Genomic DNA, 17,252 nt, shown 5'->3' with positions numbered 1-17,252 from the left:
GGTTGGAGAGCTATGTGACCCCAGGAAGCAATGTTTCCGGTCAGGGTCCAAGGAACTGGTGGCCACTCTGGGGTGGTACAGTCCTTTGGAGGTGTCACTTGTGTTTGCCTGAGGCCTCTGAGTTGCCGAAATATTGGTTGTTAGTACCACTCTCTTGATATGAGTATGGGAAGATTAAGGCTCTGGAGCCAGACTACCTGGGTTTAAATATTGGCTCTTTCAGATGCTAGCTTTGGTGATCCTGGGCAAGTGTCTTAACTTCTCCATGCCTCAGTTTCCCCATCTGTAAAATGTTGATGTTAATGGTACCTACCTCATAGGGTTGTCGTAATGATCAAATGAGTTAATATGTGCACCAGTGGTTAATCTGTGCCCCATCACATTATAAGCATTTGCTGTTGTGTTTTGATGTGGGGTACATTGAATAGATATTATCTATTAGTCAGTATTGCTAGGGAGTCTAGTATTGGTACAGCAAGCAGCAAGTGATTACCAGATGGGCACTCTGGAGATAAATGGTGAATGAGGCTTTCAGCAAGTGACAGATAATTTGGGGGCAGTGTGGCTAGTGTTCTGATGAAGCATGTACCGGAAGCTCTGGAAGCTCTGAGGAGGGAACATCTGACTCTGGGGTATCTGGAAAAGATAGTATAGGGGACACTTTGAGTTGGAACCTAAGTGATAAATGGTCACTTCTTGGATTTAGAAGTAGGGCAAGGTGTTCCAGGTGAAGGAAACAGCCTGTGTTTAGGGACACAAGCTGACACAAATGAGACACAAATGAGAACGTCTGGGGTGTTTCAAAAACAACGAAGAATTTGGTACATCTGGGCAGAACTCCTCAACCTTCACACTGTTGACATTTGGACCAGGTAATTCCCTGTGTCTGAGAAGCTGTGCTCTGCATTGAAGTGAGTTTAGAAGCCTCCTCCTCTCCTTACTTCAGTGGCAATAACCAAAAATGTCCCCCGAACACAGCACTGGTTGAGAACTGCACGGGTGGGAGATGGCAGATCTGAGCCGGAGAAGGAGGGAAGGGTCCCATTCTGAGAGTCGCCGGAGGATGTCAGACGGGGAGAGACAGTTCCGGAGGCCTGCAGGAAGAGCTCGGTTATCACTTTGTCTCTGGGTTGTGACAGAGTTGGACAGTGCGTTTGCATGGTTGGTCTTAAAAGGTATTATGGAAGCTCTAGGCCTTTAGAAAGTCCATTTTCCTTGTTGAGATTCTTGTACTAAGTGCCCCTTTCCAGTGGAGATATTTCCCGTAGCCATTTGTTTGGCCTACGCAGAGGCTGCTGCTTTACCCCACCTGAAGAGATCAGGAAAAAATAAGCAATTATTTTTTTAGAGGTTTTCATTTAGCTGAGCCAAGTCATAGAGAAGGAAACCTTGTGCTTAAACTTGCCACTCCCCCACCCCCACCCACAACCTGGGTTTGAATACTTACCTTTAAGCAGTGTTTGAGAAGTGCGCTTTTGGAACACTGGAAAGTCATGCTGGGAGGGCAGGGAGGGGGACCCTCATTGCAGACCTTGACCCTGTCGGAATTTGGTATACCGAAAAACTGAGACACTCTGGGATGTCTCTGACTGGTAAGCACGGTTTGCGATGACAGCCCTGCCCTGAGTTTCTCCAGGGCAGCTCAAGACCTGATGTCACGGTTTGGCTCCTGACACACAGCTGGGAACCAGACTCCTTAGAAACTTCATGTGTCTCAGTAGGTGTGTCTATGGCTTGGGAAGTTACGCCCGCCCGAGTGGCCCAGTGAGTGCTTTATTTTATATTGCAGTATTTTAATGTAATGTAGTGATTACGTGTGATGTGTAACCATCATAGGTCAGCATTTTTCCTTGCGGCTTTCTTGGCATAAAACATAGAATAGGTCACCCTCTGGGAAGGAAACAGATCTTCTTGGCATAAATAAAATTAGAGAATCACTTCATCAATTAGGATATGTGAGAATGTTGAAAATGGTTTTTTTGGGTGTGATTGATTTTCTAAGAAGATTTGTTCCTAGAAAGCTGGAGACATTTGAACTGTGCACTTTCCACTTTCTGGGATATACACAGTAATCACTCTCCTTCCTCCCCAAACCCCAGCTAGCCTATGGGGCCCTCAGTTAGGAGGTACTGGGATGGAGGGTGGTCGAAGCATTCCAGAGGTCAGGGTTATTGATTCTTGAGAAGTGCCAGGGCACCTCTCACCACAGACATCAACAGCTCTCTTTTGGGCCACTCAGAGATGACACCTCTAGACAACAGAGGAATAGCCCCCCTGGCCCAGGATTGGCAGTTTTGCCAACTTAACAGGGCTAACCTGGTGGTCAGTGAACTGCTGTCTGCAGGGCAGGACCTTGATTCCTTGAACTTCTGTCTTTGCTGGAGTCTGAGGCCACACCAGGAAGGGGTGCCGTTCCAGCCCTCAGACACCTGGCATGCCGGTGCATGAGCACTGGCAGAAGACAGCAGTGAGGGCATTCCCTGGGCACAATGCTTCCCACGAATCTCGTGTCATTCCCTAAGGCAAGAGCACATGGAACGTGTCAGTGTGATGGAATGTGTCAGTTTGTTTTCCAACACGTCAGGTTGACACAGAGTGGATTCACCTTTTCAGTCTTATAAAGAGACTTGGCTGGGCTTTATGTTCCAGCCTTTCATGTTAAAGAAAGTGTGGCGCACAAATTTTCCCAGGGTACTCTTTCTCCCTGGCCCTCATGCAGCCTTGAAGACCATCTTTCCAACTTTCATACTCTCCTTAGATCTTTTTGCAAAAGCTGACTTTCCAATCTTTATAGCAATGGAAAACTTTAAAATTAGGATGTAACTTTAAATTCTGCCAAAAAGTCTTCATCTTTCCATTCTCTTGGTCATGCCCTTGTTAATATGTATAAATATACTACACTGTTTATATAATATAAGTTTTTGCTAGTAAGAAGGATTGTTTGGGTTTATTTGTGTTATCCATATGTTATTATGCTATAAAGAGAGAGCTTTAGGGTGCAACTCAAGAAATCATAGTCAAATGGGAGGCAGGTTGGATAGCATAGGGTTTAGTAGAGGCAAATTGGGCAGGATGATGTACACTTACTATGTACCACTATGTAAAACCAGGAACTAGCAGGAGCAGTGTTCTTGGAAAATCCCTCTTCCTAAAAGCAACCTTGGAAGTAGGATCCTAACCTCTTTCCAACACGGTCCTCATTTTCATGAAAGCATATCACATGCCATTTGTTCTCTGCCTTGAATTCATGAAGATACTTCATCCGATTGAGAGACTAATTGATTTTTCCATTATCAAATGGAATCCTCCTCTTCCTCTCCCCACAGTGAAAATGAACCTTCCTGAAAACTGTTTCTTCCTTGTTATGTTCAAAGAAAGCCAGATCAGATCGTTATTGCTTTGGACAAATGCCATAGCATCCAATGGAGTAGAGTAGTGTCTCTTATTTCTCTTGGTGGGGGGATGTCGTGGTTTTGCCTACTATCTGCCCAACAGATTATTTTTCCTCTGAATATTTTCCAGCATTCATCTCCATACCCTGCTGCCAGGTTTGAGGCACTTTCACCTTTACACTCAGATCAATATCTCTACAGTCAACTAAAAAGTAAAACTGAAATTTACTTTCTGCCTTCATTTAGAAGGGTTTTTTTCTCTTTTTGCTTTCCCCACCTTTAAAGGCAGCGAAACCCAGAGCTCATTACCCCCGGCTCCCCACCCTAACATGTAGCGTACACATGACTCTATTTGATTAAAGATCCGTTTCTCCAACACATGTTTACCAAGTGCATGCTATGTGCCAGGCACTGTGCTTGCAACACATCAGTGAAGAAAGCCAAGGTCTTTGCCAGCTGAAGTTTCCATTCTGGCCAAGGTGAGAAGAGTCATCATATCCCAGAGGTTTAATATGTAAACATAAACCTAATGTTAACATTTCTTCCATTTCAAACTTCCATCACAGAAAGAGCAAGTTAGCAAAGCACCTGGATGCAGTATAAGGAATTGGTGGAGAATAAACATGTAAGACCTCTCTCTTCCCCTTCCTAGGAACACTCTTGGTAGTTTCACCAAATAGCCAAGCTACATTTAATGAACCTCCACTGTTGTTTTTCTGAAGGCCATGGCCAAGCACCCCTTGGGGCAGACTTTGAAGAAGTATCGCACTCCAAAAACTAGTGCCATGGAAGAAAATACAAATAAGTATTAAATGATCTTGGAACAAAGAAGGCCTTATTAATTTCTGGTGGCAAAATTATAAAAGAAGAAGATGTATGTCAAACCTGAAAATTTCTTTCCATCCGAAGACATTCTGAACTGCCCTCAAAGACAAAAGACAAAACAGGGCAGTATTTACCACATGTAGGACAGAGTTAGCTGAGGTAGTTTACTGAGTTTTTACACTCAATATGGTAAACATTACCATTCTAATAGAAAATGTGCAAAGAATAGAACAATAAAACCAAAAAAGGAAGAAATATGGTCAGTAAATGACATATAAGAAAATATGCTACCTTGACAGTTGCTAAAGAAACGCACATTAGAACGAGGAGACGGCTTTCCAGCCCATGCTCAGTTGCTGAGGCTCTGTGGGACTTACTCAGAGAAGGGAGGGATGGAAACACTAGGCTCTCATACACGGAGAAGGGACACGTTTCACCTTTCGACTCAGAAATTTCACTTGTAGAACAGCTACCGCAATGAAATTTCAGTGAATGTATACAAAAGTTGAGGTAAGATATTCATCACATATTGTTATAATAGTAATTTTTAAAAGGTAGTAACTATGGCACAGCCATACAGTAAAAATACCAAGGGGGGATGGAGGGATACTTGATGACATAAAAACATGTCTAAATGTACTGTGAAATGTCAAGTCACATAACAATATGTATAGTTTGATCATTGTTTCACTTTTTAAGGGATTGTCTGCTCACAGAAAAAAAAAAGATTGCAGACACACAGCCACATGTTAAGAGCATTATCAATTTTTGTTGTATTTTTCATGCTAAAATCATACTTTAAATAAAAAACATTCAATTATCTTTAAGATATGAGCTTCCCTATATTTTTTAAATGTGCATGATAAAAAGACTGGGAGAATATTGCCCAGAATGCTGGCAGCAGTTTTCTCAGAGGGTGGGTACAAGGGATGCATTTCTTTCTTTTTTTAAGAAAATATTTTTCTGTGTTTTCAACTTTTCCACAGTAAGTATTTGTGTATATGATTAATAGTCAGGAGAGAAGCATTTTAGCTGTTTCATATTTGAAGTGAAGCTAGATGAAGGTATTTAGTGGGCAGACTGAGAAAAGAGACAAAGCCTTTGGTTAAAACAGATTCAGACTCAGGAGTCCTATTCGATGAATCACTAAAAAGGAGCGTGTCAATGTACTAATGATTTGGGGGCAGGAGTAAGTAGAGAAATGCTCTAGAAAAAGATTTCTGTGCTTTATTCATTGACTCAAAAAAACTTAAACAACCTTTAGGCTATTTAAAGACATTCTACAATGTGTACAAGATTAAACCTGTGATTCTCAAACTGTGATTTGGGACTCCACTCAGTGGACACCTGCAAGGTCTACACTGTTTTTTCTAACAATTCCAACACATTATTTGCCTTTTCCACTCTCTCAAGTGTACAGTACAATTTTTCAAGAGGCAGCATTACGTGCAATGGCATCATTTCCGTGAAGGCTGTTGGTGTGTGTGCTTGTGTTCCAAAGTGTCTCAGTTTTAGTTTTTAAAATAGTAAACACCGGTAGCAGTAACTGATACAAACAGGAGCGCTTTAGGGCCTGCAGTCATTTTGATGTCTGTCCTGAGACAGGAGTCTGAGGAGCCCTGAGCCGGGCTGTGCCTGCGTCCTGTGCATGGTAGCCCTCAGTCTAAGAAGGCGGCCCTGGGCCCTGAGCAGGGCGAGCCCTGCAGGTAGCACCTCTGCATCTTTCAGGAAAAATGGGCCTTCGTCCTTATTTTTTAAAATTTCCTTTTTGTAGCCTGGCTGACATAGCTCAGTGGATTGAGTGTGGGCTGCGAACCAAAGTGTCGCAGGTTCAATTCCCAGCCAGGCCACATACCTGGGTTGCAGGCCACGGTCCCCAGCAACCACACATTGATGTTTCTCTCTCTCTGTTTCTCCCTCCCTTCCCTCTCTAAAAATAAATAAATAAAATAAATAAAATAAATATTAACTCCAAACAAACATTACCAAGAAATAAAGAGTAGTGACTACTTTAAAAAAAAAAAACTTCCTTTTTGTAGTTTGTGAAAATAGGTGGAACACTTTTGGCATAAGGCCAGTGTAGCACCTGTGTTGCATGTAAATCCAGTTCTGCTGAATGTGGGGTGGATGAATATGGCAGAGTTAGACCTCCAGTCTCGTCCATAGGTATCACCCCGGGAAACTCAGTGAAGTTTTAGGAAGAAAATAGGAGAATAATTGCCTCTGAGAGGTATGGGAGTGCAGATTTAAAACAGAACTCACCATGTAGTCCAGTAGATTGTCGGTTTGGCATTAAGTAGGGAGAAGACAAGAATTAACTGAATATAAGTATGCTCATTTGTCTTTAAAATGCATGTATGTATACAACTTGTGTAGTATTTGTGTGTGTAAATGCACAGAAAACATGTACATGCTATTTGAGAATTGCTTCCTAAATTACGTAGAACTATCTCTTTGTACAGTTATTTATACAATGGAAGCAACATCAATGCTTCTATGTCAGCCCAAGTCTTCTCTTCCTTTCTCCTCAACCACAAACACATTTGGGTTTACCTCTGAATCTCAGAGCAGCTCATGATGGAGCAGTGGTTGATGCCTAGTTCTCTGAGGAGCAGTCTTCATGACCCAGGGTGGATGTTGAAAAATCTGAACCTTCCTGTACAGAGAATCTGAGCATCAGATGAATATTGTGCTGGAGCCCCTGGAAGTCAGTTCTAGCCCGGAGACCCTGTGCACCCCTACAGTATTCACACGGACATGGCAGTGCCTTGACCGGGCATGGGGAGATGTCAGTGGCCTGACTTAACAGCATGTCAGAAAAGATGGAGGAGAACCTGAACAGGTAGGACATAAATCAAGGCTTCAGTGTAGAAAGGCTAGACTTTCGGCTTAAGACCATAATGGCCCCAGAGCAACAGAAGGGATATGTTTTGACATGCCTATTGTATAATTTCACATCTGAGAGACCTGGTTGTGAATCATGATAAGCTCTTTGAAATGTGGTCACAGCTACTGACCATAAAACAGGTTTCACTTGGAGGAAAGAAGATACTTGGTCCCACTTTATTCTTTTTCAGTAGCACTTCACACACATTGTGATTGTCGGATGAGAAATCTTGTTCTTCCTTATTTCTTGAGGATTTCAAGAGGTGTGCCTAGGATTTTCTTAGCCAATGTTTTGCATTTTTTAAATTGACAACCGCCTCATGCCAGCCTTCATATGGAGCCTTAATTGAACATTGACTGAACTGGTGCATTCTCATTCTATATCACCATATTGAATGAAGCCTGCACGGCCACACTGCACAATTGGACGAGCCCTTTGGATGTGTGATGTGTGCTGCAACCTCTTTCCCTGATGCTAGTTCTGGCTGGGACCCTGCAACCGAGAGGCCAGTAGATTTTGGACTTTGTGCATCATGCAGAGCAATACTTCTGTCTTCCAAGTCCTCAACTCTGCCCCTTTTCTCTCAATTAGTAGTTCTTGATGGATACAATAAAGTTACATCCTGTTTAGTGAATTGGTGATGGGAAACATTAACTAAGTTACTTAGTTAACCTGTAGCTTGTCCGTGTTTAGAATATTAACAATCCACTTGACTGGCCTGATTTTGTGAATGTATCTCAAACAGTGGAATTGTGTGTATGAAGGGGAACATGTAACTGAGAGATTGCTTCTAACCCAGCTTTTTAACTTGAGCATCTAATACTTTAAATTGCCTTTTCCCCTTCCCTTTTGTGATGCAAATGCCTCATAACATCTAGCTGTTTTCTGATATTCTTCCCAGCTACCTGTTGTTATCTTTTGTCTCTGTAAAATAAGCCCATTATTGGCTTTGGTAAAATGTTTTCAGAGAACATTGCGCTTTTTAATAAATGCGCATCATTCGCTTTATTTTAAAAAAAACCCATGTGATAAAAGTAATAAATGTACTAGATAAAGAGAGATGCCTCTGTAACGTATTAAAAGTACATACTTTACAGAAATTCCTTAGTTAATGTTCAGAAGACATATTTCTAGTCTCTTATAAATGACAATGTTTAAGTTTAAATGAAAACATTTAGATTTGGTTAGTCACAACTTATATGTTGTGGTTTATTTGGTTTTCTTTTTTTAGGGAATAAAGAAATCTCCCCACCTTCAGACTTTATGAATAAAGTGGCATTATCTTGAGAGGCTAGTCTCAGTTAGATATAAATGTAAGCAATTAATTAGGATAACCAACACTACCCGGAAAGGTAAAGTGGCATCACATGTCATAGCGAGCAGAGCGTATGTGTTGATTAGAACAGTAGGAAAACTGCTATGAGTTATGAAAAAAAAAAAAGAAAGGTTTGGTCGGAATTAGCAATATCTGTGCCTCGTGTTGTGTCTTAAATCCAACCAATAAACAATTTGCTGTGACAGCTCTAGGCTGGGATTATGGCATTTCAGATGAGGTCTGATTATCGCTAAAAATAGACGTGTGTATTGAAGATCCAAAGAGGAATATTAAACAATTGAAATTTTGTGCAAGACTGATGCTGTTTCATTGTAATAATTTTCCCAAAAGGCACATTAGTAATGCTGCTAAATACAGACTTTAATAGACTTTAATAATGTGTACTTTTGAGGCCTGATACACAAAGGAATAATGTATAAAACATTCATTATGGAAATTGCTACCTTTTTATTTAATAAGAAATCTGTTGAAACAAAACCATTCCTCTGCCTATAGCATTATGTCCTCGGGTTTTAGCAGGCTAAAGAATAATTGCCACCTTCTTTTATATTTTTTCACCTATTCTAGTCAAGTTGCAATCATATTTACTTATCTGTTCCCTGAGTAAAAATGGGTGAAAAAAAACTTGCATTGGATGGACCTTTGTTCAAACTGTGGCTCAGCCTCTCATTACCTATATAATCTTGGGTGATCACCTTAACATCCAACTCTGTTTCCTCATTTGCAGTGTAGGGATTATTCAGTTTGCCTGGCAAAGTCCTGGTAGAAGCTAAAGTTGACTCAGAGGAGCTCCGCATAGTAGGCCCTCAATAAATGCTTCCTATTATGATTTCTTTCTGCATCTGTTTCTCTGTATCTTGCTTGTTTCCATGGATGGCATCTAGGAGCAGTTGTCGGGGAGCTGAGAGGGGGCCGAGAGCAGAATAAGCAATGAAAAAGAAGCCTCGGTAAGCAGCTCTGTCGCCGAGCCTTGCATTGGATTTCAATTTGATTTTAATGTGCTGCTGCTGAGAGCCATGCTGTTGGAAAAAAGAGAGGAGTAAGAAGCAGATGCTCTTGGAAGAACAGTGGGGCATTTATCTCTTTTAATGAGATAACATCATTAGAGTGACAAAGTGCAGTGAATCGATACTCAAAATGGACTGGTGCTATCTTCCCAAAGTGTGCCGATTGTCCCACTTCACAGCCTTAGAATCTGCTGAATCACGAATTCTGTCTTATCTGTTACTGGAGCCACTGACTTTGATCTTCCAGAATAGATCCACACTTTAGGGATCTCCACAGGAGTAGGAAAACAGACTAATTGGATAAATGAGAACAATCCGGGGTGATTTATAAGTTGCCTTGTAATCAAGGAACCTCAGAGAAGGTTGGGCTTTGATTTTTCCCGTTGACTTCTTGAAATGGCTGAGCATCCTGACGCCTGCCTGTCCCCTCCACCCGCTCTCTTGCTCTCTGCTTCTTGGTGTAATGTCAGAAACTCCATGTCAGACTGTGACGCTGACAGCCTGACATTCACAACAAAGAGACAAGGAGAGAGAGGAAGAGAGACCAGGGAGGAGGAAGGTGAGGAAAAGCAGGCAGGGAAGGGGTTTTTTTCTTGCGCATAAAGCCCGTAACTACAAAATTGCCAGTGTTCTGGATATAGCACATCCGAGGAAAATTAAGGAAAGGAGCAAGGTGAATGCTGATGGAGATAAAATTGAGCTGGGAAGACTTTGTGCTACTATTTTTTCCCTGTATTTTTTTTATTTCAGTGTGTAGGTTATATTATAGTTACTGTAGCTATGATTTCTTCTTACCAAGAAAAAAAAGGCATTAAAAAATTCCCTCTTCCATTACCCCAGTTTTTCTCTTTGAAACAAAGCACAGTTAAGAACCCATCTTAGCAGGAAGTGTGTGCTTTCTAAGGTTTTTCATTTTATTACCAGATTCCCATAGTTTAATCTGAACAATAGCTGCTTCAGAAAAGAAGTCACTGGTGACGGATGTTTTCTGACTGTGACAAAGACGACTAGGGAAGTGTTCAGTGTCATCACTGGGCCACCTTGCCCTTGGCCTCCCCACAATCTGCTGGCTGCAAAAAATGCTGATCTTACCCAGCAGCCGGAGCGGGCTGAAATGTGGCCTGGTCTCACAAACACCGTTGAGGTTTCTTGTACCCTCAGGCACTTTCTTCATTTGCAGTTGTTTGGGTGACTGGTCTCTGGTCTCCTTGGATCAGTCCTGACCTGGAAGCCTGCTGCCACATCTCACATGTGTTTTGAATCCAGATGCTGGAATCTAAATTGAGCTGTGAGCTCAGCCTGAATCATCTCAGCTTTTCTATAAACAGGGAAAGCCAGCTGCCAGATCAGCTTTTGAGGTATTTTGAATTACAAACTCTATGTCTTGGTTGGGGTATCTGTCCTTTTACTTTTTCATCATGCAAGGAAAAAAAAAAGCAAAAAATGGAAAATGGGCCCTGGCTGGGTGGTTCAGTTGTTTGGAGCATTTGGTCCCATGCACCAAAAGGTGTAGGTTTGATCCTGGGTCAGGGCACAGGCTTGGGCTGCTGTACGATCCTCAGTCAGTGTGCGTCCTGAAGGCAACCAATAGATGTTTCCTCTCTCAATTCAATTGTTCTCTCTCTCTCTCTCTCTCTCTCTCTCTCTCTCTCTCTCTCTCCCTCCCCCCCCACCACCCTTCCTCCTTCTCTTTTTCCCTCTTCCTCTCTTTCTAAAATCAATAAACATATCCTTGGGTGAGAATTACAGAAAGAAAGAGAGAGAGAGAGAGAGAGAGAGAGAGAGAGAGAGAGAGAGAGAGACTGTTGTGAAAGAAAGAAAGAAAGAAAGAAAGAAAGAAAGAAAGAAAGAAAGAAAGAAAGAAACTGTTGTGTTGATTCCATATTAATTACTGTGCCATGAAAGAAGTACTTTTTCTGTCTGCATCTGAGGTCAGAAGGTGTCACATAGTGACTTCTCTCAGATTGATTGAAATAATAGTAATTGCGAACCTTAGAAAAAGGTGGGGCCTCATATTACAGTATTCTTGTCCTTAGAACCCAAGTAAAACTTCACACATTTGGGCCACTTGAGAGAAATGCTCCTCTGAATTTGCAAAAAAAAAATTTTTAAGTGAATTATAGCATGATTTAAGCTATGTATAGCAACCTAGACATAATAGCTTATTTAAAATTTTTGAGGAAATTCTACTTCTGGTGGAAGAGGAGAGTAAATTTTTATCCTGGGGAGGATTTAGAATAATTACCCTAAAATATTTTTCTGTAAACTCAAATTTTCCTTGAAGTTTCTTTTTATCCTACATATGTACATGGATGTCACACTGTGTTTTGTCTATGTTTCTTTTTCTTCACATAAAACAACTTTAAAAATTACTTGCCAGGTAAATTGCTTAATTAAGTCTTACATTAGGTAATTTAGCTGTTAGAACAAATAAGTCCCCTCGTGGTTTGCCACCGTGAAAGCTTGCTTTATTGCTAAAGTATCAACCCAGTGTAGATCTTTCCAATCAGCGAAGTGCGACTATTGGGCAGCTGTTCGGGAATCCTGAACTTAGGCTCCTTCCACCTTCTGGCCTGACCACCTACAGTAGGTGTCCAGGCTGCTGTAACAAAAGGTTGCACGCTGGGCGCCTTAGAAGACAGAAGTGTTTTGTCTCACAGTCCCAGGAACTAGAAGTCTAAGACGTGAGTTGGGCAGGGTTGGTTCCTTCTGTGAGTTGTGGGAGAGGAGCTCTTCCAGGCCTCTCTCCTTGGCTTGTAGATGGTGGTCTTCTCCCTGTCTCTTTACCTCGTCTCCCCCCGTTCCTGCCTGGGCCCAAATTTTCCCTTTTTATAAGGACACCAATAATGTTGGATTAGGGCCCACCTTATTCCATTATGACCTCATCTTAACTAATTATGCCAGTAATGTTCCTGCAGCTATTGTCAATAGGGTCACTTTCTGAGGTGCCAAGGGTTAGGATTTCCACACGGGAATTTGGTGGGCAGGGGGACACAGTGCAACCCGGAATGCCTTCTTTTGAGGCTTCTGATTGTCTGCATCTGGCTGGTGGGAGGAAGCGAGAGCATGAAGAAGACACACTCACTTCTTAATCCATAGGCCTGAAGTGACTCAACACCTTTACTCTTCATATTCATTTCGTGAGAACCACATGGCGCTACCTGAATGCAAGGGGCCTGGGAAATGTAGTGCCTGGTTGCGTAGTGACTGCTAAGTGGCTCCAGACCCCTGCATGCGCACACCAGCTATTCCGTCTTTCAAGGAGAAGGTGCCCTGTGTCTGCTAGTATGCCCGTCACAGAGATCCAAGTTCAAAAATCCCATTCTAGCACGACTGGGAGTGCTTTTCAATAAACACTTTTAAGTGTTTATATGTGAATGACTGCCTATGGACTACTGTTTTGTTTTCTGAAGAATCTAATATATTCTCAAGAGAATTTTATTTATACTAATAATGGGTACTTTTTATCCTTATGAAACCAGTGAAATCCAAATTAATGAGGTTTTATTCTCCACCAAAAATTTAGCTCGTGGTTAGAATGATTTCTTACAGCACAATAACTTTTTTTGTAACGTGTTCTATTACTGAAAAAAACGATATATATCCAGGAGGGAGAAAAAAGGAAATTATGAATGCAGAGGACAATTGTATAACCTGCTGTGCTTATCTCAAGTGGCTAGACTTCAGTATTTCATTATAAAAGTCTTGTCTCTCTTATCAGGTTAGTCATTATTTCGTAAGTTGAACGTGGGTTTTATAAGTGACTAAGTAATTGCTTTGTATGTTCCTTTTCAATTACAGTAAGAAGTCATGAATTCTCTACATTTAGAACTGCTAAAATTATTTAGATTTGCCTATTGAATAGGTTTCTTTTAAAAAGGGACTCAGGAAAAAAATTTCCACTGTAAATTTTTGGCTTAGAGTAATTTGTAAGAAATTTCTCATGAAAAAGATAGTGATAGTAATTTGAAAAGGATAAGTAGGTGCAGTCTGAAAACTGGGTAGGTAGTGTGAAAACACATTAATACTGAACCATAATATTTAATTTGAGATTTTAGTCATGAAGTTCCAAGTCAAGAAATCATTCTCTGACTGTTTTATTGTTCTACTACTTTAAATAACATTCATGTTATCTAATGACTTAAAACCCATTAATAGTACTGTAAGTTCTCTTTCAGTCAGAAACTCTGACAGTATTAAAAATAGTCATTTGAACAGTGGCCTTTCAGTTTCCAGTGGTTATAGTTTTTAATGTGTCGAAATAAACTAAACCAAATATTTGAGCCACTTTAAGAATGAATTAAATCCTCAGTCATTTAGATGATATGAATTCTGGTTTCAGAGAAGGGTATGGGATGAAGTTTACCCTTCGCAGAAACTTGATGAATAACCATAAAGGCACACCTCATCCTATTGCACTTCACTTCATTGCGCTTCCCAGCTCCTATGTTCTTTACAAGTGGATGGCGTGTGGCTACCCTGCCTCAAGCTTGCCCTTCAGCACCGTTTTCCCAACGGGCCCGGGTGAGGATTAACATTTTTAGCAAAGAAAATATTTTTAAATTAAGGTATGTGCGTTGTTTTTTAAACATAATGCTGTTGCCCACTTTATTTAGACTACAGTCCAGTGTAAATACAACTTCCCCTGCGCTGGGAAACAAAACACTCGTGTGACGCACTTTATTGTGATAGTGTATTTGCTTTCTTGCAGTAGGCTGCAACCAAACCCGCAGCACCTCCCGGTTATGCCTGTACTGGAGCTGCTACCATTGCACTGAGTGCCTTATGTTTGCCAGACACTGCACAAGCTTCTTTTACAATAGACTTTATTATTGCTAATTTTCACAGGCAGCTTGCAAAGTAAATGGTGTTATTCCCACTTTACAAATGCGGGAACTCAGAGATGCTCAGATAGCGAGCCCCATACCACATATCTGGATACAGAAGGTCCAGTATTTGAATTCAGATGTTATTGACTCCGAAACCCACGTATATTTTCATTCTGTCACATTGCCTCATGTGAGAGTGTTTACTGAATTGAATTTGAAATATAGTAAAAGAATTTGGTAAGCCAAAAGTAAATGCAACATCCAGGGTAAATGTTTTAGTTCTTGAAAGAACAAACTCTTTGCAAATTAATGTGGTAGTTGGAAATGAGTTCCAGCTAGCCGCTAAAGCGGGTCTCTAAAACTTACTAACCCTTTAGTAGGCTACCACTTCCTAAATAAATGAGCAGTCTGTGATTCAGAATACTTCTCAAACATCCATACATGACTAACTTAGAATTCTTTAGAACTCAAGTTAGGTTCCTGAAAACTGGTTTCTAATTCATACTCTCACACTTGCCCCTTTTCTGAACATGCCCAAGTTTTGCAGATTTTATTGATTTGCTGAGGCAAAGAGAAAAATGGCTGCCCTAAACCATAGGTATGAGGGCAAAATAAAGAAAACCTGTCTATTTTTTAGTGAGAAGCTCAGCTAGAACCCTAGCATCAAAGAAAGGTACATTCCTCTCAAACCACTTCACCTTTTCACCTTTCCTAGTGACATGATAAGCCTGACTTCGGATGAAAAGGATGGTTTAGAGTTTTGAGAGGTGCCTGCATTCATTCTCAGCCTCATCCCATTTACTCTGTTTATAGTTTCTGCTCTGTGACTGTGGCCAAGTCACCTAACCCATTGGAAACATGGTGTCTCCATGTGTGTGTGATGAAGCAGTGGGAGTAGTTTGGGAGTTGTTAGCCAAGTGTCTTACTCGGGCTGGTTCCTGTGGGTGTCTGTAAAATGCTAGGAGTTGAGTCCAGTGTTTGGTGTGCATATGTATTTTTCTTCAGAGAATGGTTGATAGCTTATTATATCACATTTTCCAGGGCTTCAGCACACACACACACACACACACACACACACACACACACACTAAGCCAGGTTATTTCCGAAGTCTACAGAGACTCCAGCATTATCGTTCTTTATAAATTTTATTATGCACAGGCTATCATGGGCAGGATAGAAGAGCAAATGAATGCATTCTTTCTCCTTTCCGCAGTATGATATGTCAGGGAAACTTGGAGTGTTTTTGTTACAGAAAACTCCTCTGTTCTCTGAGTGCTCTGTGTATAGTAAATGTTCAGTAAATGTCTGTGGATGATGACAAAATTCTGTTATTAGCAGATAAGCAGAAGGTCAACCAGTTAGAAATGAATCACATATTGGTGATGAATAAGCCTTTTTTTTTCAGGCTTAAACATTTCTTGTAGTTATCTGCAATGGTAGTTTAAAGAATCACTTCAAATAGTTTCTTACCCAAAACACTAATTTGGAAGAATATATGTACCCTTATGTTCACTGCAGTGCTATTTTCAATAGCCAAGGTATGGAAGCAACCCAAGTGCCCATCAATACATGAGTGGGTAAAAAAGGCATGGTACATATTATATACAATGAATTATTATTGGCCATAAAAAAGAGTGAAATCTTACCATTTGCAACAGCATGGATGGACCTAGAGGGTACTATGCTAAGTGAAATAAATCAGACAAAGACAAATACCACATGACTTCACTTATATGTGGATTCAAGAACAAAATGAACAAATAAAATAGAAACAGATCACAGATACAGAAATCAGACGTGATTGCCAGAGGAAATGGGGGTTGGGGGGCTGAGTGAAAAAGCTGAAGGGATTAAGAAGTTCAAATTAGTAGTTACAAAATAGTCATGGGGATGTGAAGTACAGCATAGGGAATACAGTCAACACTATTGTAAGAATTATTGTACGGTGCCAGGTGGCTACTTGAAATATTAGGGGGAACACTTTGTAAAGTATATGGTTGTCTAATCACTATGCTGTACTCCTGAAACTAATACAAAATAATAGTGAATATAAACTGCAATTGAAAAATAAAAAAAAGATTTAAAGAAAAGTATTTCACATTTATAATTATTTCATAAATATTTCATATTTAGAGTCTCATATAGTTGGAATGTTAGTAACTAAAGGATGTTCAGTGTTAATAGATGGGTTTCCACAGTGAGGAGGCAGAGGCTCGGAGGTGAGGTGATGGACAGACTGGCTCCTGCTTTGGTGCTTCTGCTGTCGTGCCTGCAGCGTGGTGAGCATGTAGTCCTGCCAGACAGCCTTCTCATGTGTGTCCTGGCTCAGCAGGTTAAGCAGCCTGAAGCAAAGGCCCAATTGCTCAGCAAATCAACAGATGAGAGAATGAGAAAAGCACTCTAGCACCTCCCCCTTTTGGTAGGAAAGAAAAAGAATTAAGTAGCAACCCCTGTCCCGTTTTTCAGTTTGAATCTATGGAAGGCCACTCCTGAATGTGACTCAGGCATTCACTGTATTGAAACACGTCCTACCCTCCAGAAAACCCTGGTTCTATTAAAACAAATAAAAACACTGTTTCTTGGATGCTTAGAGATGCCTTTCAAAGACTCATGATGTTTGCATACATTATTACTTCTCTCCAAAAATTGTATTTCTTTTTCTTTTTGTTTTCTGGTGGATTAAAAAAATGACTTTTTGACTCCTTAATATAAATGTGTGTGTGTGTGTGTTTGTGTGTGTGTGTTACAACCATTTACTTTCTCAACTTTGTTTAAAGCTTAAGCATCTTGGCTCTGTATTCTTTGGAGACTTTGTAAAAATAGAATAATCATGGTAGACCACAATAATATTATTTGTCTTCAAAATCACTATAAACAATCACTACTAAGATGTTAATGCTAAAAATATACTCAGAGAACCTCCTTTGGTTGCATTATTTTTCTTCATTTTAGTACCACCAGACCTTATAGATATT

The 17,252-nt window shown here is 40.6% G+C and overlaps 1 protein-coding gene across 6 annotated transcripts in view; it reads left to right on the top strand.

Moving 5' to 3' along the window:
• The window catches only part of BACH2 (BTB domain and CNC homolog 2), a 332,177-nt gene that overhangs the window by 83,196 nt on the left and 231,729 nt on the right, over window positions 1-17,252 (top strand). The window lies entirely within an intron of this gene.

The sequence above is a fragment of the Phyllostomus hastatus genome, unplaced genomic scaffold (assembly GCF_019186645.2).
Source record: "Phyllostomus hastatus isolate PE091 unplaced genomic scaffold, TTU_PhHast_1.1 phas_contig_40, whole genome shotgun sequence".
In the NCBI taxonomy this organism is placed as follows: domain Eukaryota; kingdom Metazoa; phylum Chordata; class Mammalia; order Chiroptera; family Phyllostomidae; genus Phyllostomus; species Phyllostomus hastatus.
Note: the sequence above shows the minus strand (reverse complement) of the source record. Positions and strands in the feature narration are given on the sequence as shown.